The sequence below is a fragment of the Stegodyphus dumicola genome, chromosome 9 (genome assembly GCF_044657685.1).
Source record: "Stegodyphus dumicola isolate Sdum_Otavi_A_Nest chromosome 9, ASM4465768v1".
Taxonomy (NCBI): Eukaryota; Metazoa; Arthropoda; class Arachnida; order Araneae; family Eresidae; genus Stegodyphus; species Stegodyphus dumicola.
In genome coordinates, this window is record NC_140776.1 from 114,175,590 (window position 1) to 114,194,801 (window position 19,212).

At 30.4% G+C, this 19,212-nt stretch overlaps 1 protein-coding gene across 1 annotated transcript in view; it reads left to right on the plus strand.

Annotated features, from left to right (window-relative positions):
* Nucleotides 1-19,212, plus strand: part of LOC146995458 (uncharacterized) — an 80,559-nt gene that overhangs the window by 954 nt on the left and 60,393 nt on the right. The window lies entirely within an intron of this gene.

The following is a 19,212-nucleotide window of genomic DNA, read 5'->3' on the forward strand; positions in this document are numbered from 1 at the left end:
TTAAAATCTTAATTAAAAATTTAATATTATATAACGTTATAATTATTCCGTTTAAAGCAAGCTTTTTGTTACAAAATAAAATGTTATATTAGTAATCTTAATGCTATCGTGTAAATATTTCAGTGTCAGTTGCTGTATAAATTTGAATGAAATGATAAAAACATTTGAATGAAATGATTTTCGAGTTTCTTTCCCTGCTACTATAAGTTAAAATACAACTTTAATCTACATTATAAACGATATTTCTATTTGAAAAACTAAGCGACAGTAGACTTCTAAAAATTAGAGACTATGTTTTAATGTTACGGTGTGCGATAAAAAGTCGACTTAATGACATGACTTAATGTTACATGCAAACTTCTTTCCATCACATTCACGGAATATTAAATTTTGAACGTTCCATAGTTAGTTAATATGGAAACATTCTGCGCTTATAATACAGAGAAGCTTATTGTCCGCGTCAAGTTTCAGTTCACACACATGAAAACTCTTCAACACATAAATAAATACTGGAAAAAATACATAGATTATATGTAATACATACATAGATTATAAGAGATTTTATGTAAAGTAACATCGATTGATCGATGAGTATTTTTTGCATTGAAGAGAGGTAAAAAAAAAAAAAAAAAAGAAAAAAAAGAAAGAAAGAAAACTGCAGTTTTTGACACCATTAGGAGTCATACATTTAAAAAAAAAAAAGAAAAGAAAAAAAGAAAAAAAAGAAAGAAAGAAAACTGCAGTTTTTGACACCATTAGGAGTCATACATTAAAAAAAAAAAAAAAAAAAAAGAGAGAGAGAGATTCTTTCTGTCTAGTAGAAAAGGTTAGGCCATTAGAATATGAAAGAGTAGATGAGGGCTATTTGCATAAGGTGAGGGATGCTTTCATGAAGGATTTTCGTAGGAAAACTGACTCGTATTCGCATTCCACAGGTGGAAAACCATGAAAACAAATCATGCACTCAACGCTTTCGCCTGGGAACGAATCCCTGTCGAACTACCAGTATTCGGCTATGGAGTATGACATGTGAGCATATAACATTTAAATTTATTCATTTTAAACATAAATTAGATAGCATATTTTTATGATACACTGAGTAATTTTCAGTGCGATGTAATTATTGCTGTAAATATGAAAGTATGTGAAACTTAAATTAGGAATTATAGCAAATCATTCCTTAGAAATATGCTATGCCTGTATTAATCTAGTAACGATCAATTATTCATGAATATTGTAGTAGGCATGTCAAGTAACAATTTTTCAGCAGTATAGATATCAGTAATTTAAAGGTGGTAATTTTGATATGTGTGCCTCTTGTTTTAGCATGGTTTTGCTCCCGTTACTTTTAAGATGAACATATCATTTGAAATAAATTTCTTTCTAAAATCAGAGGGATGTTATTAACAATTCTTCTTTATAAATATAGAATTTATCCTTTATTATATAAATAATTGGAATGCTTAAATTTGACATTCTAATAAATATTTTATCTTAACTTTCTGAAAAATTGAACTTCTTTTAAAATGCATGAAAATGAATTAAATCCTGAATTTTTTCCAGTGTTATGATAATAAAATTTTAGAATAATCAGTTTGTATGTCCGTATAGATTATAAGAAAGTATCTCATTCTTTTTTGAGGGCTCTTGTGGTGTAAGTGATAGTAGATCGGACTAGCAGTCGGAAGGTCTGCGATTCGTATCCCTGCGAGAGCATAGAGGATTTTTCGTATTTTCTCCTTAGAAAAACGGAATGTCTCTACAGTGGCACCCGAATGAAAGCGGGATAGACGATAATTCGTGAACACATGAATTAGGCCGACAGTGTCTCGTGCTTCTTCTCTCTGGCCCTATAAGAGGGAAAAATAAGGAATTACACCATTCTTCCTATCTTGCTATAAATGGATGTTCATCCAGCTAGAATTTGGAAGACTTTGTTGGTAGAAGCATAATGAGAGCACTGCTGAATTTTTGCATTTCTTGCTTCGAAAAAATCCAAGGTCCGCCTATTATTTCGCCTTTCGCAAATTTTTCAAATTTACTTCTCTGGCATCGCTTTTACAATATGTTGATAGGTGAAACAATGCAGATTTCTGTCTACTTTCTTAAGCTTATGAGTAGATAGAATATACCACTTTGGGGCTATGAGGGGTGGCTTTGCAAATGAGGTCAAGAGCAAGAGACTGACGTTAATTACGGAAGAGGAAAGTAAACTGCTGTGTCAGGGATCATAAGGGGAGATATATTTTAAAAGAAAAGTGTTTTTAGCTCTCATTCAGTTGAGTACTCCTCTGTTCTTCACTATAAGTCAGTAATGGGTATAAGGATGCACATGGTACCAGAATGCAGACAAATTACATAGGATACGAAAAGTTTTGACGTGCTCTTTTATGTATCATGAAATAGCTTAATAATACAAATATGCATTTTTTTGGTTTACTAATAAATAAATAATTAATATTAATAAATTAATTTATTAATAAATTAATAAATACGCTTTTTAATAAAATAGTACATAAACATATCAGTAATAAAGTATTTATAACTATTTTTAGTAATAGTAATAGATTAGTAAATATCCATATCATTAATGTAATTAATGAAAACCATTTGAAACCAAAATATGATTTGCATTAGTAAATTATAGTTAACAATAATGGCCTCCATTGCTCTGATTATTATTGGAATAATTTAAAGATTAAATCTGATAGTATCTTAAGATGGTTTTGCAGTTGGAAAAACAAGAATATAACTCATTTTGATACACCTTTCTTTTCTTTATGAATGACGAATATCTGTTTGCCATACACGTAATCAAATAGAGAGTAAGCGTTTAATCCATAAGATAATAAGTATTGATTAACATTTCCTATAACTACTTCTAATTAAGGCTTCCTAAGAGCAACCCCCTTAATTTTGACTCGCAGCTTTTAATTTTAGACTAGGATATGAGCATAGAATCTACTTTTAAACAATGGTATTTTTTTTAAACACTGTGGCATGACAATGCCTAGTAATAATAGTTTTAGCGTCACTAAGAATCATTTTCTGGTTTCCCATACTGATTTTTTTCCAAGAGATATTAAAAGTTGCAATTGACGAGTATGAGCAATGCATAATACATACATATATAACGTAAGCATACCATGAAGAAAAATGAATCCCAACAAAAGCTGATCGACTGCTATTGAATTCTAAAGAGGGGCTTATCAGAGGGAAAATGTAAATTAAAATCAATTAAAATTCCATTTAATTGATTTTAATTATTTATTTACTGTATCGATTTATTACTAATTGTAATGGATTGGAATATTTGAATATGAATTAGCTGAATATTTAAGAAAAATATTAGGACTGCGAGAATAGAAAAAACATTTTTTGAATATTTGTTTTCTTATAGAATGCAGATGAATTCATTTTTACTCAATGAAAATCAAAATTTAGTAGGTGATTAATCTGTCCTGTATCGAGCACCTTAGTTCAGTGATCCGTATTAATGTACCCTTTTTTTAAAAAATTTAAATGCTTCAAGAATAATTAGAAAAGGACATTATTCTCTTCTTACCCTTAAATTATTCAATAAAAAACTGCATTTTCAGCTATAACAAAGTGAAATAATTCTCTAAATATAATTCAAAGCATAAAAAATAAGGTACATAAACGGCTTGGAAATGGAACTAGCATTGAGATTCTCTTTAAAGAAATATGGTGAAGCTTACAAAAAGTCTACGAAGTGAAGTAATTTCGTAGAATATTTTCTAACTCTTTATGATTAAATTGCACTCAATTATACTTTATAAACGACATGTAAATATAATTTAATGTATATGTGTGGATGTGTGTGTGTGGCTTACTAGTGGCTGAGCGGCAAAGTCGTTGAACTCTGGCAGGTCGATCCGGGGTTCGAATCCCGGTGAACGGGATGGCTATACTGGCGTTTTCGTGGTTTTCCCTACGTGTAATGTGCATCAGAGTCAGTTCTGCTTAGAAACTTCTCCGCGAGGCACCTTTACCCTTAGGCAAATAGCCGTCGAATGCTTTGCTATAATAAAACAAACCAGACCAAACAATATATATATAAATAAGTAGCTTAACAAACTGCTATATTTTATGTATACTTATAAAGTAGTATTTAAATATATGTAATGATTAAAAGAAAGGAAAAGTCGGATCTCAATTGATTGTATATAATGTAATCCCTATGAAGGCCCTAACTCTTTCAAAATGCAAATCCCCTTCTTTCTTACTTAAAGTCGTAACCCAAAGGAGAACAAGTAAAATTAAACTTCAGATACGTATACAATACTGATTATAATACAAAAAATACAAAATATCAAAATAAATGATATATGTACGAAACCTAACTAACCATTTATATTGATACTGCATAAATATACGTATGGTAATGAACATTATAAATATAAAAATAAATTATATATGTACGAAACATAACAAACCATTCATATTGATATTACGTAAATATACGTTTGGTACTGAACATTGTATAATAAAGATATTTTTCTTTGATATTTTATACCTTGTTCTATATTTGGTTCCATTTATATATACCTATATATACATATCTATAAGATGATTAAAAGTTAAGTTGTAAGAACAAACGAAAAAAGAACAATTTTGGTCAAAATTTTTTGCGCATTGTGCTGCAAAATTAAAAAAATTACAAGATAAATTTTAGTACGCCCGCCAAAAAGTTACTAAAAACTGTGGCTCCGTGAAAACTTCAACATAAGCATATTTAGTTGCTATGAAATGTGTGAAAGAATATAAAAATACAATATTTAAATATTTACAAGTAAAATTAATAAAAAGTAAGCTATATGCTAAACGAATTTAGTAATTTTTAACACAGTAAAAAGACGTGAAAAGGTTGAAAACCATTTGGGTTATGACTATTTTCTGAGATACTCAGCTGCATCGCATGCATGTAACATAGCATTCGAAATGAAAACCTCAATATTTACTACAAATTCATTCATGTAACAAATATCTCTTTCTACTCCTATGGCTTTAAAAAAAGATGTTATTTGTCTTACAGTTTATCGTTCAGTAGTACATTTTCATTGTACAAAATTGCATTCATTCGAAGAATTCAATTTGTATTTTCCTCTGCATAAAACTGAACGTAGAGAAGTTAGATATTTAAACGACCCCCACATTTTCTCAAGACGCCGAGCAAGATTATCCCTTCCTTGTCAGCTCCCCCCCCTGAAAAAAGGGATTGTAAATTTACGACCTGACCGCATATAGGGTGATTTCCTATGAGGCGCTCACGGGGGGGGGGAATTTACAGAGGAGAACGTGGGGTTGCTACCTCATCAACCCTGTGGCTCAAGCCGTGGCCTTCGAGAAACAAAGAACAAAGTTTCTCGAAGGCCACGCTCAAGCACGGATGCGTTGCATCTTGTTCGTGACGTCATCACGCATTATCCATGAACCTTATAAGAAATAGACTAACCCAAATGGGTTTTCTCCCTTGTCTGTTCCCGGCTGTCACCTTGATCACATCCGGAGGAGTAGGGACGACTTGCAGAAATTTAACAGTGGTTGCCTATTGCAGCGTGTATAATTGTCAAGACAAAGCTGGTTGTAGCGCCTCATTTCACAAATTAGAATTTCTCCATATTTTTATTTTTGAAACTGAGATTGATTTTTAAAAATTTGGCATATTTATCAAGCATAATTAGCGTTCCAAATAATTATAGAGCTATTGCATGCTTTCAGGGCTGGGTATTTTTTTTTTTCGCTTTTCCTATGCTGTACGGAAATTTGTAACTACTACTTTTAGAAAATAATATTTTTAATCTGAACTAATAGAAAATTTCAAACAAGCAATTTTCTCTTGCAATTTTTATGCTTTATATTGATGTAAATAACTAAAAAATACTAAAATATTTAAAAAATAATTTTTGAAACTTTTGTTAAATTGTGCTGCTTTTTTAAAACTATAGATGAGTATTATAGCACAGTTTCTATAAAGAAATTTTATTTCAATTATATTTCATAATACATCATAGTGATAAACACTTTTGACTCCTTAATTTTTATACATTTAATTCTAATATTAAAATTGTATTTAACCGTAATAATTAATTTTGCTTGTATTTTACAGTGATTATTTTTAAATTTATTTTTAGTTCTGCATAAGATTTTTTATACGGTTAATTTATTAGCTCGAAGCGACATTTTGCGCTGTTTCACTATAAATGTCCGTGTCTCCTCAAATTGTTGTTACCAAATATTATCGCCCTGTATTGTATTTAAAGAAATTAAATAATGAAGAATCTGCATAAATACATGTATGTTTCTCGCACTGTGACAAAAACGGCGGTATCTAGAGCCATCAAATTTTGAATAATGTAATCCTCCACCCGAACATGGGCATCTGGACGGCCGAATTTCGAATTTGTTTTATTATCTATTTCATAGTTTTTAAAACTTAAACGGATTTTTTATTAACAAATTCAACGATTTTAAAGCGAGCAATGGGAACACTGTACGGAAAATAAAATTTTTATCTCCAGTGCGAAAATTCTAAAGATATGCTGTTTTCAAATATTACGGGCGATGTTTCAAATGTGGTTTACGGGCGAAGAACATGATATTCAATAAATATAGGTAGCACACAAAACGTTAAAAAAAAAGGTTCCTTTTGGGCGTAATATAAAATCTGTGTGCTTCTAGATATTATTTTATCTTTTTTTCCCCCTTCATTACACTCAGAATATGTTATGCTCCGAATTTTATAAATTACTAAAATAAATAATCTACTTTGATGTTAATAATTTAAGGATGATGTAATCAAATAAATAATCGTTTTGTAATTTTATTTTAATTTTGAAAATCACTTCCTGAAAATGTTCATTACATTTAAAAAAAAAAAAAAAATCAGATCTTGTTTAATTTTACCTTATTTATTTTAGAACAAACGTACTATCAATCTTATTTAATTTTATTTTATTTTTACGCAAAATTAAGTTTATAAATTTTGTGCTTAGAGTTTTTGCCGTTTTTTTACCTTTTCGTTTAAAAGTAAAGATGTTTGTACAAGAATTACGCGGGAAAAAAATGCGCGAAATGCAGTAAAAAGGGCTTTAATGAGATGTATTAAATTCTATTTGAAAAAAACTGTGACTTTCATAATCTCATTACTATACAACATATCACATTTCATAATTAAAAACAGTTATATGATACAAACGCCATAGGTTTCAGTGTTAAAGTGAACCAGATCGTCCCTACTCTTTCTTGCGGACATGTCGGTGACGCGAGCCCCGCCCACTGGGTTAGTCTATCTCTTATAAGGTCCATGGCATTATCACCTCGAGTTATCTTGCTATTGCTACGTCAGCCGCATGTTTCATCCCGTTTGGCTTGTAATCCGGTTTCATGTCCACGTTTATCGATTGACGTAGCTCTGATGTCATACATAATTCACAACTTGATTGCAGCATGCAGATACATGTTAGAATTCCTAGAACATTCTACTTAGTTCAGGTAATGGCCGTTAGAGAGCAGTAGTCTTACTCATAGTGCATTCTGATTGGTTCTCATGGATCCTGACCAAGTTATTAACCATTATTTTTAATTGATTATACTATTTGACTTAATAATTAATATATTTAATGAAAAACGTTCATCTATTTACATGTAAATTTCAATTACTTGTCCATCTATGTCATGGGAAACGTGGACGATAACACAAAGCCCTGCTTTTATCTTGTGAATCCTATTATTTGTTCTTATCTATCCGATCGTATCTATCATCTTTGTTCATCTTTGAAACCAGCATGAGGCTGATGGATTGCACATAGGCAATTCTGTTCCAGCTTGCTCAGACCTTTGTACATCCTCGATAATGAATGCATAATTTTAAACTTATTTTGTTTCTATTTTAGAATATGATATTTTAAATTTCTCTGTTTCTTTATCTTGCAAATATAATTTACGTAATTTTCTTTTCTTCCCGCCGTTAAGTTAAATGTACTAATTTTCACATCATATTTTTATATACAAATATAAGATTTTCTTTTCTTTCCACATTTTTAAGTTTTACATTCTTTTCCCCTACGTTTAACTTGCAAAAGTAATAGATTTTATAAAAGTAATACGTTTTCACAATTTAAATTTTTTTTTCCTCTTTTTATTTTACAAAAGTTTCCCCCCCCCTTCAGTTTAATCTTTCCTTTCCGTGGTTTACATTCTTCATTTTATTTGTTTTACAAAAGCTGTACTTTTCATACGATTTTTTCTTTCTTTTTTACGAACTCGGTCTTTTTACTTCCTTGTACGAAGTAAAAAGGAAGTATTGTAATCGCGAAAAGTTTCAGGCAGCATATTTCAACGAAAATATCCATTTTGACCGCTATCGAATGCAATTTAACGATGTTTTTGCGTCATATCTGTACGTAAGGACAGAATAAAATACTCTCTTTCTTCAAAAAAAATTATAAAACTCCTTTAAAATTAATTCTGAAGAGAATTTTTCGTGGCGTCTGTACGAACGTATGTACGTACGTGCGTGTGGGTACGTACGTTCGTGCGTACGTACGTATCTCACACAACTCAAAAACGAGTAGCCTCAGAACGTTGAAATTTTGTATATAGGACTGCTATAACATGTAGATGTGCACCTCGTATTTTGGTTGCAATCGGCAGCACCAAACGTATATAAATATATTTATATATATATCCACTCTATAACCCGGCTCAGTGATCTCAGTTTCTTTACTCTTATATGTTTGTAAATTGTACATTTTTTGCTTTAAAAAGGATTGAATTATGTTGTTTTTATCTTCCGGTTAAGGATTTTATGCCTTTAGTAAATCTGTGTGGAATATTTTTAGAATTATCAGCAATTTTAAAGTTGTTTAATTGCCGCTAAGCCTGTTTTTAATGGCGCCCATTGATGTTTACATTTGAAACAGGAGACTAGTGGATTTGTTGCCAATCTAGAGAAACTTAGCTTCGCAACAACAAAGATAACGCATTCATTTATTATTGCCAATTAAATCATGCTTAATTCTTTCTGGAATTTTTTCGAGGAAATAAGCGTTTGAGATTTAATTCGTAATTTATAATATGGATATTTTGAGTTTTTATGTATTTTTGCCTTCTCGCGAAGTGAGAACTGAATTAATTAAATGAGAAATACTCAATCGTCTGTGAAAAACTGTTTCTGTTTTGTTTTGTTTGCTGAATTTCTTTTATACATAGTTCTGGCTTTATTATAGTATTTGAATAGAACATGTAGCAATGATTAGATAATTCTTTAAATGATATACATTTTGTGCATTCTGAGTTATAATATGAATGAAATATAATACTGTTAAGTAAACCTAGTGCCAGAGTGTCGCTATGGTAAACAAAGTGAATTTTAAAGAATACATTTATTCTATTGTGGTTTATGCGCTGTCGGCGAAGTAGGTTTAATTCAATAAGTTTAAATAAAATGCAAGAAAAATGCGTATAATTTAATATTCCGTACAAGGAAGTCATGTGGTGTACACATCAGATTTTTTCCTATATTTTACTTCAACAAGTAATTTTTAATTTTTCTTGTACATAAAAGTATTTTTTTTTAATTCTTTGAAGAATTTTTTTCTCTTATTTCTTTTTCTTTCTTTTATTTTCCTCTTAAGGTTTTTCTTAATGTTTTAAATACTTATTGATGCTACACTTCCATTTCTCGAAGCGTAAAGTTATATATATATTTCTCTGTTTATGAAATTTAAGCTGGAACATACAAGCATATAATTTCCCTCTAGAGGCTTTCATGGATAATATTTTCTGAAAATTTAAACCAATAAGTACGATGTTCCTTCCATATAGCTTACTTAGCATATTATATTTGTTCTTATTTTATTACGCTACTTATACTTAAGATATAAAAAACTTTCTCTTCTAACGTATTATACTAACTTTTTGAAACACTATACTAAAACGCTGCGGATTCTCTTTTTCTCTTTTGCACATCTCATTCTTGTTCAAAGGATTCACGAAATGTGTCAAAAAATGTAAATTTTTAACTCTCTATTTTCCATTTAGACATTTTGCTTTACATTTAACCTTTATCATGTTTTTAAAACATATCCCTGTTAATATTTCTGATTCTTTTTTTTTTTTTTTTTTTATCCTAAAAATAAATACAGACTTATACGAATTTTTTAAAGGTCTACTGACTTTGAATTAAACCTTCTAATTCAGAAATAGTAAATTTTCACAACATAAAATCTACTTGAACTAATATATGAACATCTCTAGCCAGTTTAGTTCAAATCCATACGAAAAAATATGAAATTTCTTATTATTGTCTACCCAAGTTTAATACGTACACTGCTCAAAAAAAAAAAAAAAAAAAAAAAAAAAAGGACAATGCTATATCTCCTGTTCTACTGGGCCGATTGACAAAATTCAAACTGCGTTTTTCATGTCTCGAATGCGCGACTTAGGATATATATTAGATATATATATAGCGCTACTCTAACATAGGTATTTTGACACAAAATCGGGCTTTTTCTGAAATAACATACCAATTATTTTTCCATATTTCGATTCTACGACTCAAATTATACCAGAATACCAAGTTTTGTAAAAATCGTACGAGTAGTTTTTAAAATATAAGCTCTCAGAATTTTAGCTCCTCAATGTTAATTGAATTTCGCAAATATTTATTAATATCTCTTTTTTTATTAAACTTTTTTTATTTTTTCTCTCACATTTCGAAATTTAGGTTCATTCCAAATAAAATTTACCCATTTTTTGTGTTTTATTTTTTAAATTTCTATTTTTAAATAATTTTTATAAATTTTTCGAAAAAAATTTTGAATTATAACCTATAAAATTTTTATCATCATCTTAAAGTAGGTGTATTTTTAAGCATATCTACAAAAAATTAGACTTTTTTATTCAGAATTTTCTAAGATATACACGAATTTACATATTTTCGCGTTTTGAAATTTGTCATCTTTTTTTTGAGCGATAATAATGCCAAATGTGGTCTATGTATTTTTGTTACAGTGAATTGCCACAGCTATTTTTAACCTTAAATTTTAAGTAAAATTTTACGGAGAATTAATTATATAACATTTTTTCCCTCAATGATGCGTAATAAATATTTATTAATAATATATGAAAAGCTATTTTTTTTTAAATTATAGATGATATTATTCAAATTTTTAACTATTTTTTTTAATTTCTCTCTATCTTAAAAAAAAAAAAAAAAAAAAAAAAAAAAAAAATAAGAGTAAATTTTTGTAAGAGTAAATTTTTACCTTCGGCGTTTTATCGTCTGCTACCTCACTTCGTTTAAATCAAATTGTCTAAAACTGAGAATTTTCGTTTGATGTTTATTTGAATTTTATGACATTAACTGCATAACTTATTTCTAAACAAACTGTTGCTTTTGAAGTGGCTGAAAGAGCGGCTGATACTAGCATCCATATTTTTAAAGCACAGTATATTTTTATAAAAACATAAGATTTAGAATAATCATTTTTATAAAAGTCAAATTATGATATAAACATGCAACCCTCTAGAGACTCAATTAATGGAAGTTCAATCGCTATGCAGAAATGATCTGCAGCTATTTAATGGCTGGATAAGTCAGCAGATGCTGTGGACAAGTAAGAATAATTATATAAACGACACGCAACATTCTGGATTCAGTTAATAACAAGGATACGATGTTTATTAAATGAATTTAAGAAGTTTTAAAACATAAAAGATCAACTCATTTTTTATCCTAAAATGTATTTTTGTGCGTAGCGTATTTTCATTATATCCTTAAAATTCTAATTTAGAATGTAATTGTCAAGAACTGAATCCTAATCATCAGTAATATAATATATAATTATTACGGTTATTAATAAATCCTTCTTATAATGTAATTGCAAATATTTCAAAAAACTTTCTGTCTGAATGCAAATACTTTTCAGTTCAAATATTTTAAATTTAATATTAATCAAGATTGCACACGATATTATTTATTTGCACTTCAATTCTTACCGTCAGTTCTAGTAGAAGTTACATATAAATTATATTTAATTAAGGATTGGATTGGATTATTTAATTATGGCAAAGCACAATCTGCCTAAAGGGAGGGATGCCTTCGTGGAGGACTTTCTAAGGGAAACTGGCTCGTATACATGTCACACATCGGGAAAACCACGAAAACACCCATGCAACCAGCCCGTTCGCGGGATTCGAACCTCGGACCGAACTACCAGTGATCAGCGTCTTTACCGCTCGGCCGTTTGTGGGCCTTTATGAAATGGAAGGCGATAACTTTATTTAAAATGATTGTCAGAAATACCAAAATGTTTCGAAAAGTTGGATACTTCTTAATATACTTTCAGAATGCTTAAAGAAAAAGAGAAGAAAAATAAATTTTTTCGTAAAATTTAGTATTTGTATTTTTTTTAATTTAAAACTTTACAATGTTATGATATTTGATTCTTGCGATTTCAAAAATAAAATATTTGACTAAAATATGAATAACATTTTAAGAAACAAATGTAGCAATGGGCAAAAGCAATGGGCACAATGATAAAACTGTTTAAAGCAGTGTATGCAAGTCATCCTAAGTTAAAATGTTGGTTATACATCTCTCTTATTTATATATATCTTTTCTGAACGGAACATTGAAAGGCTTGTAAAACTGTGCTTTACTGTATTTTCTCTTTTAATATAGTATGCAGTATTCAAACTCATCGTAGTCTGGGTTACAAAGTATTCTTCCGAAAGAAACGCAGTTCAAATAAATAAAATCAAATTCTGGAAAATTAATATTAATAAATATATTTAAAATACTCATTTCGAAGGAATAAATAGAAAATTTTAAAACAATTATCTGAAGAGACAATGTAACACAAACAATTAAAATAAAAGTAAAAAAATTTAAAAATTATATAAAATAATAACTATGACGAAAAATATATATAAAGAAAACTATTTGAAAAAAAAAATAAATAAACGCTGCACCTTTATTTACGCAGTTCGAATAGGTAAATAGAAATTTTTAAAACAGTTATTCGAAAAAAAAAAAAAAAAGTGCAACTTAAACAATTAAAATGAAATTCGAAAAAGAAAAAATTACTTAAAATAATGTTATAATTAAAAATATAATATAAAGAATATTATTTGGGAAAAAGGAACGATGGTGACTTTTTTTCCTCTCACGGGAAAGGAAACTAGATTGCCATATATTAAGAAGTTCGCCAAGTGAAGTATTCTTGGCGCAAACTGATAAAAAAGTGCCAACATAAATTTGTGAATTTCTCCGTAAATTTCGCTCCAAATTTTACAAAATTTCATATTTAGGCGTAATTTGAGTCGTAGAATCGAAATATGTAAAAAAATTGGTATGTTATTTCAGAAAAAGTCCGATTTTGTGTCAAAATACCTATGTTAGAATAGTGCTATATATAAATCTAATATATATCCTAAGTCGTGCTTTCGAGACATGAAGAACGCAATTTTAATTTTGTCAATCGGCCCAGTAGATCGGGAGATATAGGACTGCCCCATTTTTTTTTTTTTTTTTTTTTTTTCTCTTTTGAGCAGTGTACCAACAGCATTTCATTTCTTATTATTTTACACTACAGACATTTACATGAATATATTCAGAACACTCCTTTTTATTGAGCAGGAGGTTTCAGATATATTACTAACAAAGATTGACTCTTTGAAATATATTACAAAAATATCTTGGATTTTTTTGTACACATTGTACGGCCATTACCTGAACTAAGTAGAATGTTCTAGAAATTCTAACATGTATCTGCATGCCGCAATCAAGTTGTGAATTATGTATGACATCAGAGCTACGTCAATCGATAAACGTGGACATGAAACCGGATTACAAGACAAACGGGATGAAACATGTGGCTGACGTAGCAATAGCAAGATAATTCGAGGTGATAATGCCATGGACTTGGTTTACTTTAACACTGAAACCTACGGCGTTTGTATCACATAACTCTTTTTTAATTATTAAATGTGATACGTTGTACAGTGATGAGATTATGAAAGCCGCAGTTTTTTCCAAATAGGATTTAATATATCTCATTAAAGAACTTTTTACTGCATTTCGCGCATTTTTTTCACGCGTAATTCTTGTACAAACATCTTTACTTTAGTAAAACGGTAAAAACTCTAAGCAGAAAATTTATGAAATTAATTTTGAGTAAAAATAAAGTAAAATGAAATAAGATTGATAGTACGCCATGATTTGAAATAAATAAAGTAAAATTAAACAAGATCTGTTAATTTTTTTTTAATTTAATGAACATTTTCAGGCAGTGATTTTCCAAACTATAATGACATTACAAAACGATCATATTTTTTTATTATATAATCATTAAATTATTAACATTAAAGTGGATTAGTTATTTTAATAATTCATAAAATTCGGAGCATAAAATTTTCTGAGCGTAATGAAGGAAAAAAGAAGATAAAATAAAATCTAAAAGCACTCTTTTTTTAAAGTTTTGTGTGTTATCTATATTTATTGAATATCATGTTCCTCGCCCTTAAACCACATACATTTGAAAACAGCATATCTTTAGAATTTCCGCACTGGAGATAGAACTGTTATTTTCCGTAGAGTGCTCGCTCTGAACTCGTTGAGTTTGTTAATCAAAAATTCGTTAAAGTTTTACAAAATATGAAATAGGTTAAAACAAATTCGAAATTCGGCCGTCCAGATGCCGATGTTCGGGTGGAGGATTAGATAATTAAAAATAAAATGGCTCTAGATACTGTCGTTTTTGTCACAGGGCGAGAAACATACATGTATTCAAGCAGTTTCTTCATTATTTAATTTGTTTACATATAATTCAGGGCGATAGTATTTGGTAACAACAATTTGCAAGGAGATACGGACATTTATAGTAAAACAGCGCAAAATGCCGCTTCGAATCTAACAGCCTTTTTAGGCTACCGCCCCTTTGCGCTAATAAATTCAATTAACAGTAAATTAAAAAAATCTTCTGCAGAACTAAAAATAAATTTTTAAAAAAATAATCGCTATAAAATGGAAGCAAAATTTATTATTACGGTTAAATACCATTTTAATATTAGAATTAAATATACAAAAATTTTTAAGGAGTCAAAAGTGTTTATCACTATGATGTATTATAAAATATAATTGAAATAAAATTCCATTATAGAAATTGTGCTATAATACTCATCTATAATTTAAAAAAAGAAGCACAATTTAGAATTTTAGATAAAAGTTTCAAGAATTCGTTTTTAAATATTTTAGTATTTTTTATTTATTTACACCAATAAAAAGCATACAAATTGCAAGAGAAAATTGCTTGTTTGAAATTTTCTATTAGTTCAGATTTACAATATTATTTTCTAAAAGTAGTAGTTACAAATTTCCTTACAGAATAGGAAAAGCTAAAAAAATGCCCAGCCCTGAAAGCATGCAATAGCTTTATAATTATTTGGAACGTTAATTATGCTTGATAAATGTGCTAAATTTTTAAAAATGAATCTCAATTTCAAAAATAAAAATATCTAGAAATTCTAATTTATGAAATGAGGCGCTACAACCAGCTTTTTCTTGACAATTATACACGCTGCAATAGGCAACCAATGTTAAATTTCTGAAAGTCGTCCCTACTCCTCCGGATGTGATCAAGGTGACAGCCGGCAACGCCTCAGACGATAGAGAAAACCCGTTTGTGTTAGTCTTTTTCTTATAAGGTCCATGGATAATGCGTGATGACGTCACGAACATAAATCGATAGGATGCAACGCATCCGTGCTTCAGCCACAGGGTTGATGACGTAGCAACCCCACGTGCCCCTCTGTAAATCCCCCCATGTGAGCGCCTCAGCGCCTCATAGCCCTAAAGTGGTATATTCTATCTACTCTTATCTATCGGCAGAAAAACTTAATGTCGTATTTAAAATTACTATGTAAGGATTATGTTAATTTTATTAACAGTTAAATTTTAAGTTAAAGTTCCTTTCCTGTCAAATTCTTAACTTTAACTTCCGGCCAGAACGTGGTTTTGGAAACTTGCTGAATATTTAATGAGGAGGAGCGGTATTTAAACCACGAAGTTACTTATACTGAGTCAGAGAAAATCAGAGTTTCTGATTTACGCGCGTCTGCCTTTTTGGCCACTCTCTCTCTCTCAAAGTTGTTATTGCGCTCCGCCGTACTCAAGGCCCTTGCTAAGCTTCGTAGTCAAATAAGTTAAGGGGCCAACTAGATTTGAATCTTGATAGCTTCGGGTATATTTCTTTAGTTAATCTTAGTTTTAGTTTAATTCTTAGTCTTTTAAGTTCAAGCCCAAGTGCGGGCTTTGTTTATACACTCCCAGGTGGAGTTTTGTTAAATTTTATTGGAAAAATAAAGGGTTAGTTACCCTTCTATCTTGTTGTTTCTTGTCACCGAACTAAGCGATTATTCGCTTATCTGTTCTTAGATTCTTCACTTCCAACATTAACTTAGAATTACGAAGTGAGGAACTTTACAACTATTTAAGGTGGTGGAATATTTAATTATGGCAAAGCACACTAGGGCTATCTGCCTAAGGGAAGGGATGCCTTCGAAGAGGATTTTCTAAGGGAAACTGGCTCGTATACACGTTACACATGGGGAAAACCACGAAAACACCCATGCAGCCAGCCCGTTCGCGGGATTCGAACCGCGGACCGAACTACCAGTGTTCAGCGACTTTACCGCTTGGCCGCTGGTGGGCAAATTACTATTTAAAGTTAGTATTTATAATTCGATACCACATTTTATAATTTCATTACACAAAAGTTTTATGCTTTAGAGAGTATATCTTTTATAGTAGATTTCGTATTGCTTGAATTTTGAGGGAAAAGGAACGTCAAAGACTACAAATTAAAAAAAAAAAAACGTACTTTCCTCCGTTCAGTACTGTATATCTTTACAAAGGAATTAACACCAATAGATAGTAAGTTTTCTCCCGAAGGATAGTAATAGAAGGCTGTTTGGTCTTTGTGTGAACGATTAGGGATAACCGGAAAAGCAAGAAAATAATTTTCGTTCATGAATCGGCATCTTCAAAAGCATTGACTCCCAGTAAGTAAAAGACGACCATCTGGGAAGATGTATTTTAGTATAAAATACTTTGGAAACCCAAATAACATTAATTTAGAGAAATTTTTATAGATGCAGTATATAATTCTAAGATAAAAGTATAAAAGTAAGCAAAAGGGGGCGATGTAGGGTAATTTTGCTACTTTGAAATTTTAGAATTGGGCCCCAAACAGATAACTGTCGGCCCTGTATTTAGGTTTGCTAACTTTACTAAAGCACGCGATATCTACTATGTTCTAAGATGGAAATATCCATCTTAGAACTTCCGGTGAACTTTCTAAGGAAAACTTACATGCATTTAGTTTACATATAGAGAAAAATCATAAAAATTCCATGCAGCTGATCTATTCCGTCGCTGAAAATAGAAGCTTACAAGAACTGATAGTGTTCTGTGGTTTCAGCGACTAGATTTCTCACTTTGATTTTGGAACTAGAAATATAATTACAAAGATCTCCACTACAGGAGATCATAATTCATTATTTTTTTCACACATGTAAAATCTGGTTAAATACGTTTCCTCGTTTATAAATTAAAGAAGTTTTTTCAATAGTTCCTGATATCCTGATATTTTAAAGGAAAATTTCCATGCATTTTTTTTTTTTTTTTTTTTTTTTGTAGCAGGTTTAAATAATCGTTGACTAAAACCACACTAATTTGAACAATCTGAAAATGACACAAATGACGTATCTTTCATATTATTATTAGATATGTCTGGTAATACATATCTAATAATACATAATAATAAATCTACAGCCATATCAGTGGCTGATAAGACGGCTGAATATTAATTGTTCAATTTAGATTCAAACTCAGACGAACGAATGCGATGGCTGTATGGTATTTTTTCATGTGTAACGTGAATATGAGCTATTTGTTAGAGTCCTCTATGAAGGCAACTTTCTCCTTAAAAGCAGATAGTTCTCGTGTGTTTTGCTGTATTCAAATAATCCTAACCCTCAAACTATGGCACCTGTCAGACTAAATCAAGATGAAAGTTTTCTAAACAAGATTTTTAAATCGGGCTGTGGTGGTTCCAGTGGTCAAGCGCTAAAACCGCTGAGAACTGGTAATTCGACATGGGTTCAAATCCTGGCGAACGGCCTTGTTCTATGAAAGTTTTCCAGGGTTTTTCTACGTTTAGTGTGGATGAGATCTAGTTCCCCTTAGAAACTCCCTCCATGATAGTTTTAGGCCTCTTGCGCAGATTCCAAATCCATTAAATTTTCTGTATTAAGTACAATTATAATTCTTTCTTTTTAGAGAAATCGTAGGGAAAGAAACTGTAAACAACAAATCGGTGCGATTGCGAATATTTTTTAAAATAGTCAACATTTTGAGCGGAAAAGCTTTTTTAATACGTTCATAAGCAACTGAAAATTAGAGGAAGAAAAATGTTAAATTGGCATAAAACTTTGTAGATTTCTACAACAATCTATATAAATGCGTTTTCAAAAAATTCTGCTGAAATATGAAAAGTTGTATTTGTAAAGTATTTATTAGTGAGATTTGTAATTGTATACTCAGCTTTTGGTTTTCATAACCTTCCTTTCATCAGAATAAGATAGCGTAAGGGGAAGGGGCGAGAAAAGAATTTGAAAGAAGAGATTATTTTTACAAAATGATTCAAAATTTCCTGAGCTAGTATAAGTAGTTATGTAACTCAAATAATTAAATATTTGCGAAAATTTTTTTGACCTCTCTCAATCTTACCAATGTTTCTGTATACAGACAAAACATCATTAAATATCGATAATGAGTATCATAGATAGTGGAGCATATAGAATGAGTATCACAATAGCAGTGGCGTAGCTAGGGTGGGGAAAGGGGGGACATCTGTCCCCGGGCGCAGCATTCAAGGGGCGCCAAATTGATGCTACGTCATTTTTTAATAAAATGTTTTTCATTCCTGACACACAGATAGGGGCGCAGATTCTTCAGTTGTCCCCGGGCCCTGGAAACTCTAGCTACGCCCCTGTACAATAGTATCAAAAGCAGCTACTTTGGCAAATGAACAGAACTGTCGGGAATCGCGTATGAATGCCACATACACGCTTTATTATACCAAGAATGTTATAAAAATGACAGTTATGTGATATCAACAATTT